The following is a 14,832-nucleotide window of genomic DNA, read 5'->3' as shown; positions in this document are numbered from 1 at the left end:
TTTTTCAAGATTGGTGACCAGACAAGCTCATTGCAGAACTGACTCATTGAGCTCAAAGCATGAAAGAGTTTTTATTTATAATTAGTTCTTTGGGAACTGCACTAACTTCACTGTCAGATCTCTTGTTTTATGTGCTTATTCACTTCAGGTCTTTGTTGTTTAACTGACATGACATTGATGTAAGACAACAGAGTGGCATCCTGCTTTACTTCATCCATTGTGGAGTAAAGAACTCGGCTTATCTTGGTCCTCTGTAGACAGTGCAGACGCCTGACAAACCTTTTCTGTGTTGTGTTTTCAAGCAATGGAGGCTATAGCACGCTTTCTGGTAACGTTTCATGAATGTATTTCAGCTTCCCTCCAGCTTCTTTTTGAAGGAGATAAAAATCACTGACTCTTTAGTTTTGCAAAATTATCCATCTTTGATCAGTTGCGTCGCTATTCCCTTTCAGAGTTGCAGCCATGTTGCGTGACCTGACCTGAATACTGCATGCTGATTCGCTGAATGAATTGAGACAGAAGTGTTCAAGAACAGCACGGGTCATTTGATGCTTTCTGCTGCAGCATAAGAATTTGTAATGCCTGGATGATGGACAATGGACAATAACGGCTTTAGGGTTCAGAATGTGCTACATGTTAAGAATAATTCACAACAGTAGATTTTTTTTAAAGGATTGCATTTCTTGGCTTTTGCAAATGAATTCTTCCTTTGTATTTTCACCCAAGGCTGAGTCATATGTACAGTATGCTCTTTGTAGCAGAATGACTCACAGGCCATTTCTTCTACAGATTGGTCAGGGTGTATCCAAACAATATTTCAATTTTCTATGTTGTTGTTCCACGTCCAGTTTCTGAAACTCCTTGAATTTATTATCTATCTATCAAACACTCACTTTCTAATAATCTACATGATTGGAATCATGGCTTGATGGTAAAACAAGAGGTCACTCTGTGGACAATAACCTGTTTAATGCTGGATTTTTCTGAGCATGCCTCCAAGGATATTTGCTCAGAGTAGAGTGGGCTATGTCTGAGATGATACCAGAACAAAATTATTGGATAAATGTTAATTAGTATAAACAATTTTCTTTGGGATAAGGATATAATACAATATTGGAAGGATAATTCTGTTTTATTACAACTTATAATTATAAAGCTAGTTGCCAATATCTGCTAAAATGAAGTTGAAATCCAATGGAGAGGGGGAAGCAGTCTGGTGATCAGAGAGGTTTCAAGCCAAGTTCCGGGTCAGTCGAACAGATTTAGGAGAGAAAACAAAGAAAAATGGTGAAATTATCATCCAACCTGTCCTGTTGGATTACATCCAACCAATGAAAACAACCATCATAGATTACAGACCAATTTCCTAATCCAACTTTGACATACGATAAATGCTGCAGTTATCAGCACACAGCTTCCTCACTTGCTATGATTGGCGTGTGGTTTAACAAATTAAAGTGGTTTATATAAAATGGCTTAACTGTTGGCTTGCTTCCAACCTGATTTGGCAACAGTCTTATCCCAACTGACAGAAACGATGGCCAAAGCTACAGAAAAATAAGGTGAACTGTGTTTTAATAAATCCTGATGGTCCCTCAAACCTGCATTAACTGATTTTTTTTGGCCACTTGGGGGCAGCAAGAATAAGCTGCAAGCACAATATTGAGTTATTATGATCATATTATTTCAAAAGCTTATTTGCACATCAAGCACAGAGCAATGGTAGGATTAATTCAGAGTTGTGATTTATGTAATTTTGTATCATGAAAATCCAATACTGACTCTCCTTTTAGCTGATGTCCACCAACTCCTGAGGGAAATATCTGGCTCTTCAGCTGTTTTGAATTTTTAACAAAAAAGTTAAAAAAAAAAAAAAAAAAAATCAGTTTCCAGCAGCTTTAAAGAAAATAAGGCAGAAAGTACAGTGAACTCTGTGTGAACTTTTACTGAGGTGAATTTTCAGTCTAAGACATTCAAGCAGTAAACATGATCAGAAAACATCAATTGCATTATGTCCCTTGCTGATTATGTTAAGATTGTTCAAAGATGTTCAACTTGTAATTTGTAACACTCCAGTGACAGAGTGCGCTGGTCATTAATTGTATGAATACCTGCTTCCTCTTGTCCTTGTGTCCACTGAACCCAAGGGCTTTATTTCTGAACTCTGAATTGCTCTCTTGTATATGAAACAGTGAGGTAACTCTGTCCCAGAGGTGGCGACTGCACTGCATACTCTTTGGCATCCCCAGTCCTTCTGCTCCAGTTCTGAACCAGTGCCTATATTCATCCATTACTCCAGAAATGATTAATGATGACACTGATAAATGACTGTATCAGAAACAGCCAAAGCTTCACTAGAAAATTGGAAGAAAAAACCATCAATTAAAAGAGAAATCATTTTTGATGTATAATTACATGCAACACTAAACATAAACAAAGTTTTCACATCAGAGAAACAGACACGGCTGTATTTCTCAAAAGAGAAGTAGAACCTCTCTTAAATGTTCTCACTGCTGTAATCTAAATGAAACGACAGAAACAAAAGAAAGGTGAGTATGAGCCAAACACTGGTTTTTGAAAGTGGACATTTATGTATGCTGCAGTGGCTCCAAATGGAGTAGCTGAAGTGACAGAGAGCTGGGCGGGGAGTGTTTTCCGTTTAGGACGAACACAAACAGCGGCCAGTTGCAGGCAGGTGGGCGGTCTCTGGGCAAGGTAACAAACAACCACACTCCACTGCTGCAGTGCTGCCAGCAATCACTAATCAGCCTGTGCCTGCAGAAACACTCACTCTCTGGACCAGAGAGAACTGGGCAAACGTCCCCCGTGGTGTTGTGAATTGCTCCGGTGCTGAGAGGGGCCCCGAGCGCCGCCACTGCTGGAATTCAGCAGTTTGGACTTTTACTCGGAAAATTTGGTTTTTTGAAAGTGGATAAGCCCAGAGGAGTGAATGATGAGTGTGAGGAGGATAAGAGAAGTGGATGAATGGACTCCACTCTCTTAACTCAACTGTTTCTCACTGCCTTTGTTTCTACCTAACGTACAAATTCCAGGAGGAATGTCTCCCCCTCTCCCTCACTTGTAATACGTAAGTCAACAGCCCAAAAAGGAGCAGGTTTTAATGTATCTTATGCAACTTCTAAAAGGAAAAATTACACACTCTTACAAATAAAAAGTTTAATACATAAACAATAAATCACACCCTTGCTTCATTCAGTACCCTCAGGAGTTTTGCTACTACAGCCTTATTTCTGCTATGACCAATAGCTTATGGAGGCTAACATTATCAACCATAAGGCAGATATTGCTGTGTAAGCGATATTACTGAGGCACTAGCATTAGTTTGCTTCTCATATGTTTATGACTTTACTTGTGCTACTGTTGCAAAGTTTTCACAATAGAGTTATAGCATTTACCCTGATCATGTATTTCTGGTGGCCATAGTGGCAGCTGTTTAGCTAGAGTTACACAGGCTAGCTTTAAAGGAGCTATTTGTCAGTTTTGCTCTTACTACATAGCCAGCGTTGGCATTAACAGCTGTTTACTTATCAGTCTAGGAGAAATGTTCTGAGCTCAAACTTCATTCCTTTACTCGCTGAGAGCTGCCTCCAGCGGTGGAGAGCAACCCTCTTGTTTGGTTTCTATTCCTATCACTTCTTCGATACAGATGTGATTAATATAAACATGACAAATGCAGACGTTTCCATAAGGACCAATGCTTATAAAAATATTAAGCATTGCAGCTTTAATATACTTCCAAAGAGATTAACCCTTTAGACTTAAATGACTAAATGATCTTCTTAACATTTAACATTTAAAACTTTAACTTTAACCCCAAAACACAAGAGGAAGCCTTTCACAGTCTGAACTGCCCCCAGTCTAAACAACCAAAGCTGCAATACACATTTCAGGTGGAAACACAAACACAGAAACTGAACTTTATTAACATGCAACAGTAGAACAGCTCATGTTTGATCTCACAAAACCTGAATGTTTGATTCCCATTGTAACCAACCAGGAGATATTTTATCCTGAAATATGATATCCTTTTTGCCGGAGGGGTTTTTCCTTTTCAAATTCATCCCACTTCTTTTTTCCAAAAGATACATTTCTATCCTCAGTAACAAGTCTATATTGTAAGCTAAGATCTCAGGATGACATTGTACTTTTATTTAGAAATCTCCAATAACAGAGAAGGCTTTGTTTCATTTCAAACAGCAAGTAGCTCACACTGGAATGAAAAACCTCATTTTGATTGCAGACAGGGAGAAAGAGAGAGCGTTTATGCCTGAATGAGTGAATCACTGTCAGAGAGCTGTTTATCATTATGGATTCATTGTATTGCTTCTCTAGAGTAAATGACAATATAGCGCTTTCTTTTCTTTTTTTTTTAACTCCATTTTAGTTGTAACCATCACTTCCATCACTTGTTTGAACAAACTGGAACAGAACTGGATGCATGAACGGTTAATATATAGACAGGCATCTAAGGCATTATGGACACAGTAGTTGAAAGCAGAAAAGGAGGCAGTCAGTACATTCCGCGTGCATCAGAGGAGCTTAGCATGTGTGTGGCTATAAATACACTGACCCTGAAAGCTTCAGGGGTCAGCTTTCCTCCAGTGTTAGGGTTAGAGAGGAAACAGAAGAATAGGGAAAATGGAGAGGAGAGAGGAGGTATTAAAAGAAAACACAAAGTTTTTGCAGGGTTGTTGTTTTGCTCAACTTGCCCATTAAGTGCTGAGAACACTTAACAGTAACGTTTCATGCACTTTTCAGTAACATTATGGCTACATGCTAACACTTAACTGCAGTTATGGGGTGTTTGTGTTTTTCAGCCTTTCTGCTAACACGTCGTCCAGCTCACAGCTTTTGGCTTTTCACAGTTCAGTGGTGTGACGCCGTCATTTTGTAAATGACAGAAAAACATTACCTCCAGTTCACATCTGAGATTATAGAGCAGGTCAGGGTACCGACTAGACACGGCAGAGAGAGACAAGGATGAGGAGAATTTGGGAGATTATACACACATAGAGAGAGAATAAAGAGAGAATCAGAGAGACAATAACCTTTTTAAATCTGACCTTAAATAAAAATAATCACACACACACACACACACACACGTCCTGATCTGATGCAGTGAGTGAAATTCAAGTATTTGATACATGAAGAAGAAAAATCTGAAGAGGTCAAAACTCCAGCAACACTTGTTATAAAACCAAGTTTATTGTGAGACTTTTTTTTTACTGTAAAAACCATCTGATCCATATTTTCAGAGACGTTCACTGTCTGTTGATAATGAAGTTACAGCGAAGTAATTACCAGTGAACACTGACGATAGTAAAAATAATCATACGCCCGTCCGTGGTGATGGTCACATGACAGCTCAGCCCACACTTTGTCTTCACAAATAAGTTATAACTTGTTATAAGTTGTAACTTGACAATATGGTTATGATTCACATGTTGCAACCCGTGCAAGATTATACATATATATATATATTTCTGTTTTGCAATTTGGCAACATCTGTGCTGTCTGGCTCTTTGTTTGTTTGGCTGTGTGGAAGATTAATGAAATATTGTTTAAAAAAAAAAAGATCACAGATACTGGAGCAGTTGTACTTTATATCAGGGTTGAGGCAGATTGAGGGGAGTTGGGTGTGTGTGTGTGTGTGTGTGTGGGAGGGGGTCTGCTTTCTCCTTTTTTTCTCACTTTTTCTGTGCTTTCTTTTCCTCTTTTTCTTTCTTTTTCCGTGCTTTCGTCTACTTTTTTTTCCTGCTTATTATTCTTCTCCTCCTAATCCTCCTCTTTCTTCTCCTGCAGGCTTGGTTGAGCTGCTCCTTCATGTCCTTGACCTCCAGCTGGCTCCTCTCCTTCTGCAGTTGGAGACTCTGCTGAAGTCGACCGACCTCCATCTCGCTCATCACAGTTGCCTTCCAAAGGTTTGTATAAGTATCTAGGACCTCCTGGTCCCTGGTCTGCAGATACTCCACCAACATTTTCATTTTCTCAAAGCGCAGACCTGCCTCTCCAGCCGATGTGGACGATGCTGAGCGGAGGCGTCTGGCCTTTTCTGAGCGCTGTTTTCTTCAGACATGGCACCAAGAAACAGAGACACTGAAGAGGTGTCTAGATACTGGTACTTGTGTGTTGCAGTCTGGAATTATAAAATGCTGCATCACACAATTCTGTTATTGTTTAATTAGTCATTTAAGCAGTCATGAGTCAAATAAATGTAAATTATGAAGTCTTTATGAATATTGCATTTCCTGCTTTTCCAGACTACATTCATAAATAACACATGGAGTGGTTGATCCTAATTGAAATTAAATAAATCCAACAAAGCATCTTACCCGTTGTGTCCCAGTGAGCTCTGATAAACCTTATAAATATCACAAAGTAAACAACAGCTATTGGGACCAAGCAATTGAAAAATTAAACCAACACGGAAGTAACAAAAACGGCAGCTCCTCCACTGGAGGCTGTCTCCAAAAGTGAGTCTATCCCATAGACTCTCTTGTTAAAATATCCAACTTTACAGCCGAAATAAACATGTTTACAGCCTGGTACAAAAAAAACAGTTTTGGTCTCTATAGCTAATTTCCTCGTGACAACTGTACGGGGGAGTATTTTTATAGAACTAACCTGTTTAGTTAGTTAGTTATTCATAACTGAGGGTGTGGCCACTTTGAGTGACAGGTGGGTGCCCCTCCTCTTTGCCCATTTTTGGATTAGCTGGGAGTCAGGGGGATTCAAACACTGGCAAGATGGCAACAGTGGAGCAGCCCGCTCTGAGCTTCGAAAACCGCTCATCAGAAAACTATGGGTGATGTCACAGAGGTTATGTCCATCTCTACTTACAGTCTATGGGATGTACTGGACAAATTAATAAGCCTATGTGAATTCCGGGGCCCAATTTCATGGTGATCTATCGTTGAGATATTTCAGGCTGGACTGGAGTGATGGACCGAAGGACAGACCAGCACTGTGCCCCCTTGAGCTACGCCTCTAGCATGGCTAAAAAATTAGGCTGTGGAGCTATAGGTTTTAAACAATTCAACTTAATTCTGATATTTACAAAAATTGAAAGTAAAACTTAAAATATATATATTTTTTGTAATTCTAATGCATTTAGTGCAATTTAAAAAGGAATTACTCACTACATATTACTGGAACCATATTAGTGTTAAAGTTGCCAGTCATTGCAGAAACAGATTAGAGATAGAGGTGTGAGACAGTGTGAATAAAAGCAAAGAACAGAAAGGAAGAGAGACACAAAATGACAGGAGAGGATGAGGATATCCTTGCCACGAAGCTGCTCCTCTAACCAGGCTTCTCCTGTACGAGTCAATGTCAGGCTGCGTCTGCCCACCGCTGATGGAAAATCCTGTTTGATGAAGCGCCAGTGCCTCACTAATCCAAGCCCTTTGGCAATGGAGGTCAGTGAAATCAAAGTGGTATTAAAAGAGAAACAAAGGCAGCTTTTCTTCAGCATAGTCAATAACCTGAAACTCAATTTGACCTCCTACTTAGCTGATATCCTGGTAAGATTGCCCTTTATTCGTTTTTAGATTATTACTAATTCAAAGCTGAGTATAAACTTTTGTTCTGGTGGTATTAACAGTGAGCTGATGGTGGGTGCTGATAAAGTCTAATAACTGAGTCTTAAAAGGAAAGTTTGTGTTTTTGAGATTGATTTACGCGCCAGTAGCAATACTGTTGCAGGGATATTAACTAAATCTGACATTTTTAGGCCACCTGGTCGATTTTTATGTTCTTTTTCCATTTCTTTCTCACCTGTTATAGAGCTTTTTGGGAATACTACAGAGTTTCTTTGCTCTCTACAACAGGTGAGCAGCACATATTTTATCAGTCTTGTTGCTTAGCTGATGCATACATTCAGTATAAAATTTGAACAGTGACACATGTCTGTTGTTTTATCTCTGTATACCAATGCATGGGGTGAAAGGCATGTCTTCAAATTCTATAATAGCAGTGATCGTATTTGCACTCTATTGTGTCCAGGAGAGCAAAGACGCTGTTAATCCAGCACAGTCTGCACACACCCACACAGTCCTGAGGAGAGACGACATGAGTGAAAACCTCTGTGTGGGTGGACAATGGGTGTGTTGAAGATTTAAAGAGCTAAGACTGCCTTAAGACTGAACGTTCACAACCACATTGAGTGCAGGAGTTGTTGCATGTTTTGCGTATGGTCTCCCAATTTTTTGAACCATGCCACACAACAGTATCCCAAGTTTCACGCAGGAGAGTTGTCATCCCTTCACAGACGGGACAATGTTTGCCTTTTTATAAACTGTAACCAGACTTTTCCTAAACTTAACCATGTGTTTCCATTTCCCTCACCTTGACCCTAACCCTAGATGATGTTTGCAGACACTGTAAAAAGCAAGAATTAAGAAAAACATTGTCAATGAACCTAATTTAAGGTTCTGCATAATCACCCATTGTTTTTTGTCTGATGATAGTTGGGATATTGATAGGGCTACAGTCGTCACACTGTCCACACAACATGGATGTGAACCGTCAAATTATGTAAAGCTGGACATCTGCCCCCATAATCACTGCTTTATTCAAATGTGGTAATTTGGGAGGCTGTAGTTTGTGGCTGTGTTGCTGAATAGGCCTGCATCAGACTGTAAACTGTGCCTTTGATTATCTCTAGACCCTGTGACTTCTCACTTGACAAAACTGACCAATGGACACAATGTCCAGTTACAAGGTTTCTAAATACTGAAACATAGTGATGCTGTACTTTTGCAGTAATGTGAAACCTAATTTCTCCCATGACTGTATTATAATATGTGTTGCTGATGGACATTTTCAGCCGAGAGCTCTGACTTAAGCTCCACAGGAATCCCTTTAAGGGAAGTGTCTCATCCTTCAAATCAGCTGCCATTTATCTGAGCTGATGTCCCCTCAGATTAGTCAGCATAATGTCCTGTTTGTCCCATGGTACACACACCACAGCACATCAGTGTGTGTGTGTGTGCGTGTGTGAGTGATAATATGCTGTGTTTGTCCTCTGTGGGGTCATAAAGTTAACAGGCATACCCAACATCATAAAGACTGATCACAGAAAGTCAGACTTCCTTGAGGCTCTAACACACTCTCTCTCACACACACACACACACACACACACACACACACACACACACACACACACACACAGACAGACAAATACGCATATTAGCCTCACACACTGCAGATCAATCCATCACAGTGCCAACTTGCACTGCATGGACTGCAGCAGGTAACGACTACACTCTAATAGAGCCTGTTCCTCTGGAAGAATTGGAAAGTTCGATACTGTTTGAGCATGTTAAAGAAAGGTAGAGCGTGAGTAAAAATAATAAATAATAGCGTTTGTAAAAATCAACATCAACAATAAAAGTGTTTATGATTGCTTCTAAACAAACAGTAGCTGTAATAAAAGTCTTTTTTTTAAGGCCTGCTGGCGTGAGTGGCAGCGAACGAATGTCGAGTCCAATTACAAAAGTGAGTCAGGAGTTAAAATTCATCAAGGTTTAACTGTGTTGATTGATTACTGAAGCCTGTAGCGGATATTTATATGAATCTTGAAAAATGCTGGGTAACCCTCATGCATTCCATTCCCTCTCTTCCTCACTTACTCAGTCTTCAGTAAACTTTCTGACAGTGCATAAATATTGGTCCGGCCTTTGTGCAGCAGTGTTCATATTACTGAAAACAGTGCTGCAAAATATGGATAACACTGCTGCGGGCACCAAAACTTCTACTTAGATGCTACTTGCATCATTTGTTTTAAAGGTCTAATTGTCTTTCTGTCCAGCTAAATATGATTCTAATTGAATATGAAAATGTATCACGCTATAAAATGATGACAATGCTGAGCCCATTTGGTTGCACATCAGTGTCTGACAGGTCCCTTATGAGTTGCTGCAGTAGAGATTGATAAAGGGCTGGTGCATGATGGACTCACTGTGACTCTAATAGAGTCTAACAGAGAAAAAAAGGAATTGATGCATAATGTAACTGACAAAACAAGAAGTGTAGAACTGTCACAGTCCTGTTGTGTTATGTACCTTCCGTCCACTACAACCTCCTCCTGACGTGGACTTTGTCTCTCTTCACACTACGTTACCCTTAGCTCCTGTCATAATTACTACGACCACTAGATCTCGCCTAGCAACAAAACATAACTATGGGTCATAATAAGCTGCTGCACAGACGACCTATGGGCTCATTTTTACAGGACAGTCCAGTGTTCATGTACCAGTAGCTATAACTCAGTCTGCCAGGCAGGTAGCGTACAGTGGGTTTATCAGAGCTTTTTACTGAAGGGAAGGAAGGAAAAACATGGTCGATGAAAGCAAGACTGAACCAAAACAGTAAAGTTGTGGGCCATGAAAACCAAAACAACGAACTAACTTAGTGAATAATGAGCTAAAATGATTATCATTAAAAAAAAATCTGGCTGCCACTGACTCTTTGGGGTCTTTTGTTTTTTTTTTAACTCACACAAAACAGGCTAACACTCTACTTGGAGCCTGTGGACGGCGCTTCGGATGGAAAGTGTCCCCCCCCCCGAAATGGCAGATGTGTAGGTGGTGACCTGTCTTGTCTCCGTCTTGCAGGAACAATTTTATCAGACAGTGGAGGGCGGGTGTTTGTTTGGACATCTTCTCCTGAGATTCCGAGGTCTCCACGCTGGATGTTGTCCAGCATACTGAAGAGAGCGGGGGTGGCGCTCATGTAGAGAGAAAAGTTCCTCTCCTTGACTCTGCAGCTTTGTTTTTTTTTTCTAGAGTTGAAGAAAATGTCAGCGAGAGATTGACACACAGAAGCTCTGACAGAGGGGGAGTGACTGGCGTGAAAGCCTCTTAAAGGATTCCAGAAGAATGAGATGCAGATGACAACTGAGAGATGGAAACTCTGCAGGCTGACAACAATACACAGAGGCACATGCAAACAAACACAGACACACACACACACACACACACACACACAGAAATCTCATCTGTCTCACCTTCACGCTGACTTAAACTTCAGCAGCTAATGAAGATGGAAGCTGCTTCTTCAGCTTTACTGATCAATATGAAGACAGTGTTTGTGTGTGTGTGTGTGTGTGTGTGTGTGTGTGTGTAACTGTGTGTTCATCTGGGTGTGTGTGAGTGTGAGTTTGTGTTTTTAAGCTGAATAGCTCTTTGAGAAAATGTTTTTTTGTTTTTTTTTTTCACCTTACCTTACCAGCTTCTCTGCTTCAGTAGCTCCAGCAACAACTCATTCTCCACACTGAGAAGACAGATTTGCAGAAGAAAAGACACACACTTTGTGATTATCTATGTGGATTTGCGTGTGTGTGTGTGTGTGTGTGTGTGTGTGTGTGTGTGTGTGTGTGTGTGTGTGTGTGTGTGTGTGTATGTGTGAAAGATTTTTTCTTGTTTTTCTGAACCCGGTCTCTTAAAGCGCCGTGTTCAGGCTAAAGCATACAGTATACCTGTCCTTACGTGTCTCTGCGGCCTCTTTTACACTGAAGTGTATATGGACACTCACATCAAGTCTCCCCTCCTGTGCCAGTGTCCTCACTCTTACTGAGACACCCACTAGATCATGCAGCTGCTGCTCTAACTGTAACTCTTCTCCCAGGTTCCCAGGATGTAAGGGAAGGGTTGGGAGCTGAGATTGCTGTTAACCGTTGTTTCGATTGTTTCTCTGATAACTTATGAATGAGATGTTCAGGAGGTTTTTACCAGCAGCTGAATTACCCACAGAGGAGTCCTCCTCTCCATAACAAACGGACCAGGGGATTAAAACCAGTAGAAACACAGAATAAAGCAGTTTCACATGAAAAATCTGTGATTCGCCGACGCTGTTCGGCGGACAGAGGACGTGTCGGGGGGCCTGGAGCTGAGCTGTCTAACACTTGCTTTTTTCTCTGATAACTCAAAATCCAGACATCCGATGACTAAAGTCCTTTATCCGGTTAAAAGACATAGTTGAAAATGACTAAGGTGTAAACGGTGTATATTAAAATGTTACTTAAAACTCGCTGACGCTCCAGCGACAGAGGACGTCTCAAATCCTCACCAGCATTTGTCAGGCAGTCACCTCCACACACTTAATCTTTGTGTAGTGCATGTGTAAAAGCCAAGGGCGGGTGTTGCTCTATGGTGACAGCTACAACATCATCAATGATAAACCTCCCAAATCTCAGCCTGAGGAAGAATCACCATGGCCATACTTAAGCAGTCATTGTTTACCAAACACACACACCAAGACACTCCATCACTTTCCCATGAATAGTTGGGTATTTTTTTAACCATATTTTGTTATAATTTCATATCATATGTACATTGTCAATTTGATCAGATCTCAGGCGACCAAGAGAGGAGCATGGGAAACCTTTCAGAAATGAAATTTCAAGGTTTTTGAAACATCAATGACTCTGAAACCCAGATTAAATCCTTCATTGCAGCTACACTGGATGAAGTGTCATAATAGTTCAGCACTGAGTCTCATTTTTACAAGCTGATCAGCATCAGTGGGGTCATTCACGTCTCACATTGACTAGTTCTGTCTCATCTGTGTGGCCATCAGCTGACCAGTCATATTTAGGTTTACAGCACAGCTCTTGTAACTGGAAACTTCTAGCTTCATATTTGTAGATGCGTGCGCCCAGTTAGCCATTTCACTCATCCCTCTCATGAGAGCTTGCAGCTTATGGAATAACAGTGAGGGAGGGGTCATTTGTTTTCGAAGGCAGAGCTACCCCTCAGACTGTGTGCTGCTTTACAGGGGTTTATGTTGCCTCGAAAGTAGGCACTCCCCTGAAAGGCTAAAATCAGGAAACAAAAGTCTCCTGTCAGTGAACGCCACACATGAAAGACTGCGACATGATTGGCTGCAGCCCCGCTCTGCAAGATGTGCACTGACATGTATCTGAGGCTATTTTCAGGAGTGTATAAGGTAAATCCCTCTGCCTCTGAGGTGGGTATACACCATACACCTGCACAAACACACCACTGCCCCTCTGCTTATAACATTAACACATCATTTTTTTTTAAATGCCCTGTGCCAATAATATTTAATGAGGAATGTAAAGAAGGAAGAATGGCATCTCGGTGGCCTAAGACTCTACGTGCTAACCATATCTGCATTGCAGTATCCCTCGTATCACCTCTCTACTGACTTACAACCAAATGAGGGCAGAAAATGCCTTCAGAGCTCAGGTCAGCTGATGTCATCTTCAATTTACTCATTATGCAAAATGGATCGATTTACACAGGGAACGCTGTTATTGACACGCACTAGATCCTCATTTGAATTCCTGATACTGCAACACACCTTGACCTCCACATTGTTGTCTTTTATTATTTCAGGTCTACAGCGGTTTCCCAAAGGAGCTTGCCTCCCTTATCAGTACACGTCCTGCAGATGTGACACCACTCTCTCTCTCTCTCTCTCTCTCTCTCTCTCTCTCTCTCTCTTTCTCCCAGGGGACTAAAAATCTTCGTATAAAAGAATTTAATTCATTCCATCTCTTCCCATCGCTCCTCCTTGTCCTCCTCATAAAGCTGAGGAGAGACTTACAGTATATCTGTCCTCTCTAAACCTGGTTCCACTTGTCCCTCAGGTTATCACAAGTGCTCAAAGGCCTAAATACTGTAGGTGAAAACATAAAACAAGGTTTTAATTGTCTTACAAAAGAGATTATTTCCTTTTACACAGGCTTTCGGGAGTCCCAGAGGAGCACAGCAGCTCGCTGAAGGAGTGAGTTTTAGTACTAGAGTGGAGAGATTCAGCCTTTTAAAAGTGAGGATACTGGCAAGTTTATGAACAATGGGCCATTTATTATATTACTGTGCCATTCTGCATGGATCAGGAAATCAATAAGGAACTCACAATGATTGATAAAACATTGAGTAAATGATAAAACACTGTTTGTCTTGACATTTTGTGTTTGATGCTGAATAATGATGAGTTTTTGGAAGTCCACTGAAGCTACACAATGCTAAGGACACTAATGTGACTTTTACACCATCCACATTTCATTTGTATCTAACTGACTTGCTTTTTTTCATCTCCTGAATCCGATACAGAAAAAAGAGAAACCGTTACTCCTTGAAAAGAAGGAGTATCTGAGTGTAAAAAGTGTATTTATCTATGTCAATAAATGTTTGTATAGGGATTTATATGGAAAGGGTCCTACACTGTTGGGAATCGTCTGGACTGCATTAAATTGTTCTCTACTATGCCTCATACTTTTGTGTATACTGCAGGTTTAGCTGCTGTTGACATAAGCTCTTTTGGCCCATGTGCATGCACTTTTGAGACGGTCCCTAACTTCTTCTCATCAGTTTCCCTCTATGGTCAAGTTGTACAAGATGCCAGGCTTCAATATCTGGCCATGAGGTAAAAATAACACCTGTGGAACATTAATTAAGCTTTATCCTTCATACTGCACAACTAATCCGGTGAATAAAAGAACCTGGCCCGACCCGATGGCCAAGTGGTTAGGGCGCAGAACACGTGGGAGTAAAACGCCTGGAGCAGCAGGTCTCCGGTTTGACTGCCAGCTGGACCTCTGCATCTCACTCCCCCCATGTTTCCTGTCTGTCTCCACTCCTGCCGTTAAATAACGGCATTAAAATTCGCCCCCAGTAAAAACCTTGAAAAAGGGTTTTAAGACATAAAATAATTTGTGTGATGTTTTTCCTGCAAAACAAAAATTCAATTACCTTTTGAAGAATTTTTAAAATTAGGCTTCTCCTTCTCCCTGTGCACTGAAGGTTTCAAGTTTCCATATCACACTTGTTGCATTTGTGACCA

This window comes from Seriola dumerili, unplaced genomic scaffold (assembly GCF_002260705.1).
Source record: "Seriola dumerili isolate Sdu_G_001 unplaced genomic scaffold, Sdu_1.0 BDQW01000161.1, whole genome shotgun sequence".
NCBI lineage: Eukaryota > Metazoa > Chordata > Actinopteri > Carangiformes > Carangidae > Seriola > Seriola dumerili.
Note: the sequence above shows the minus strand (reverse complement) of the source record.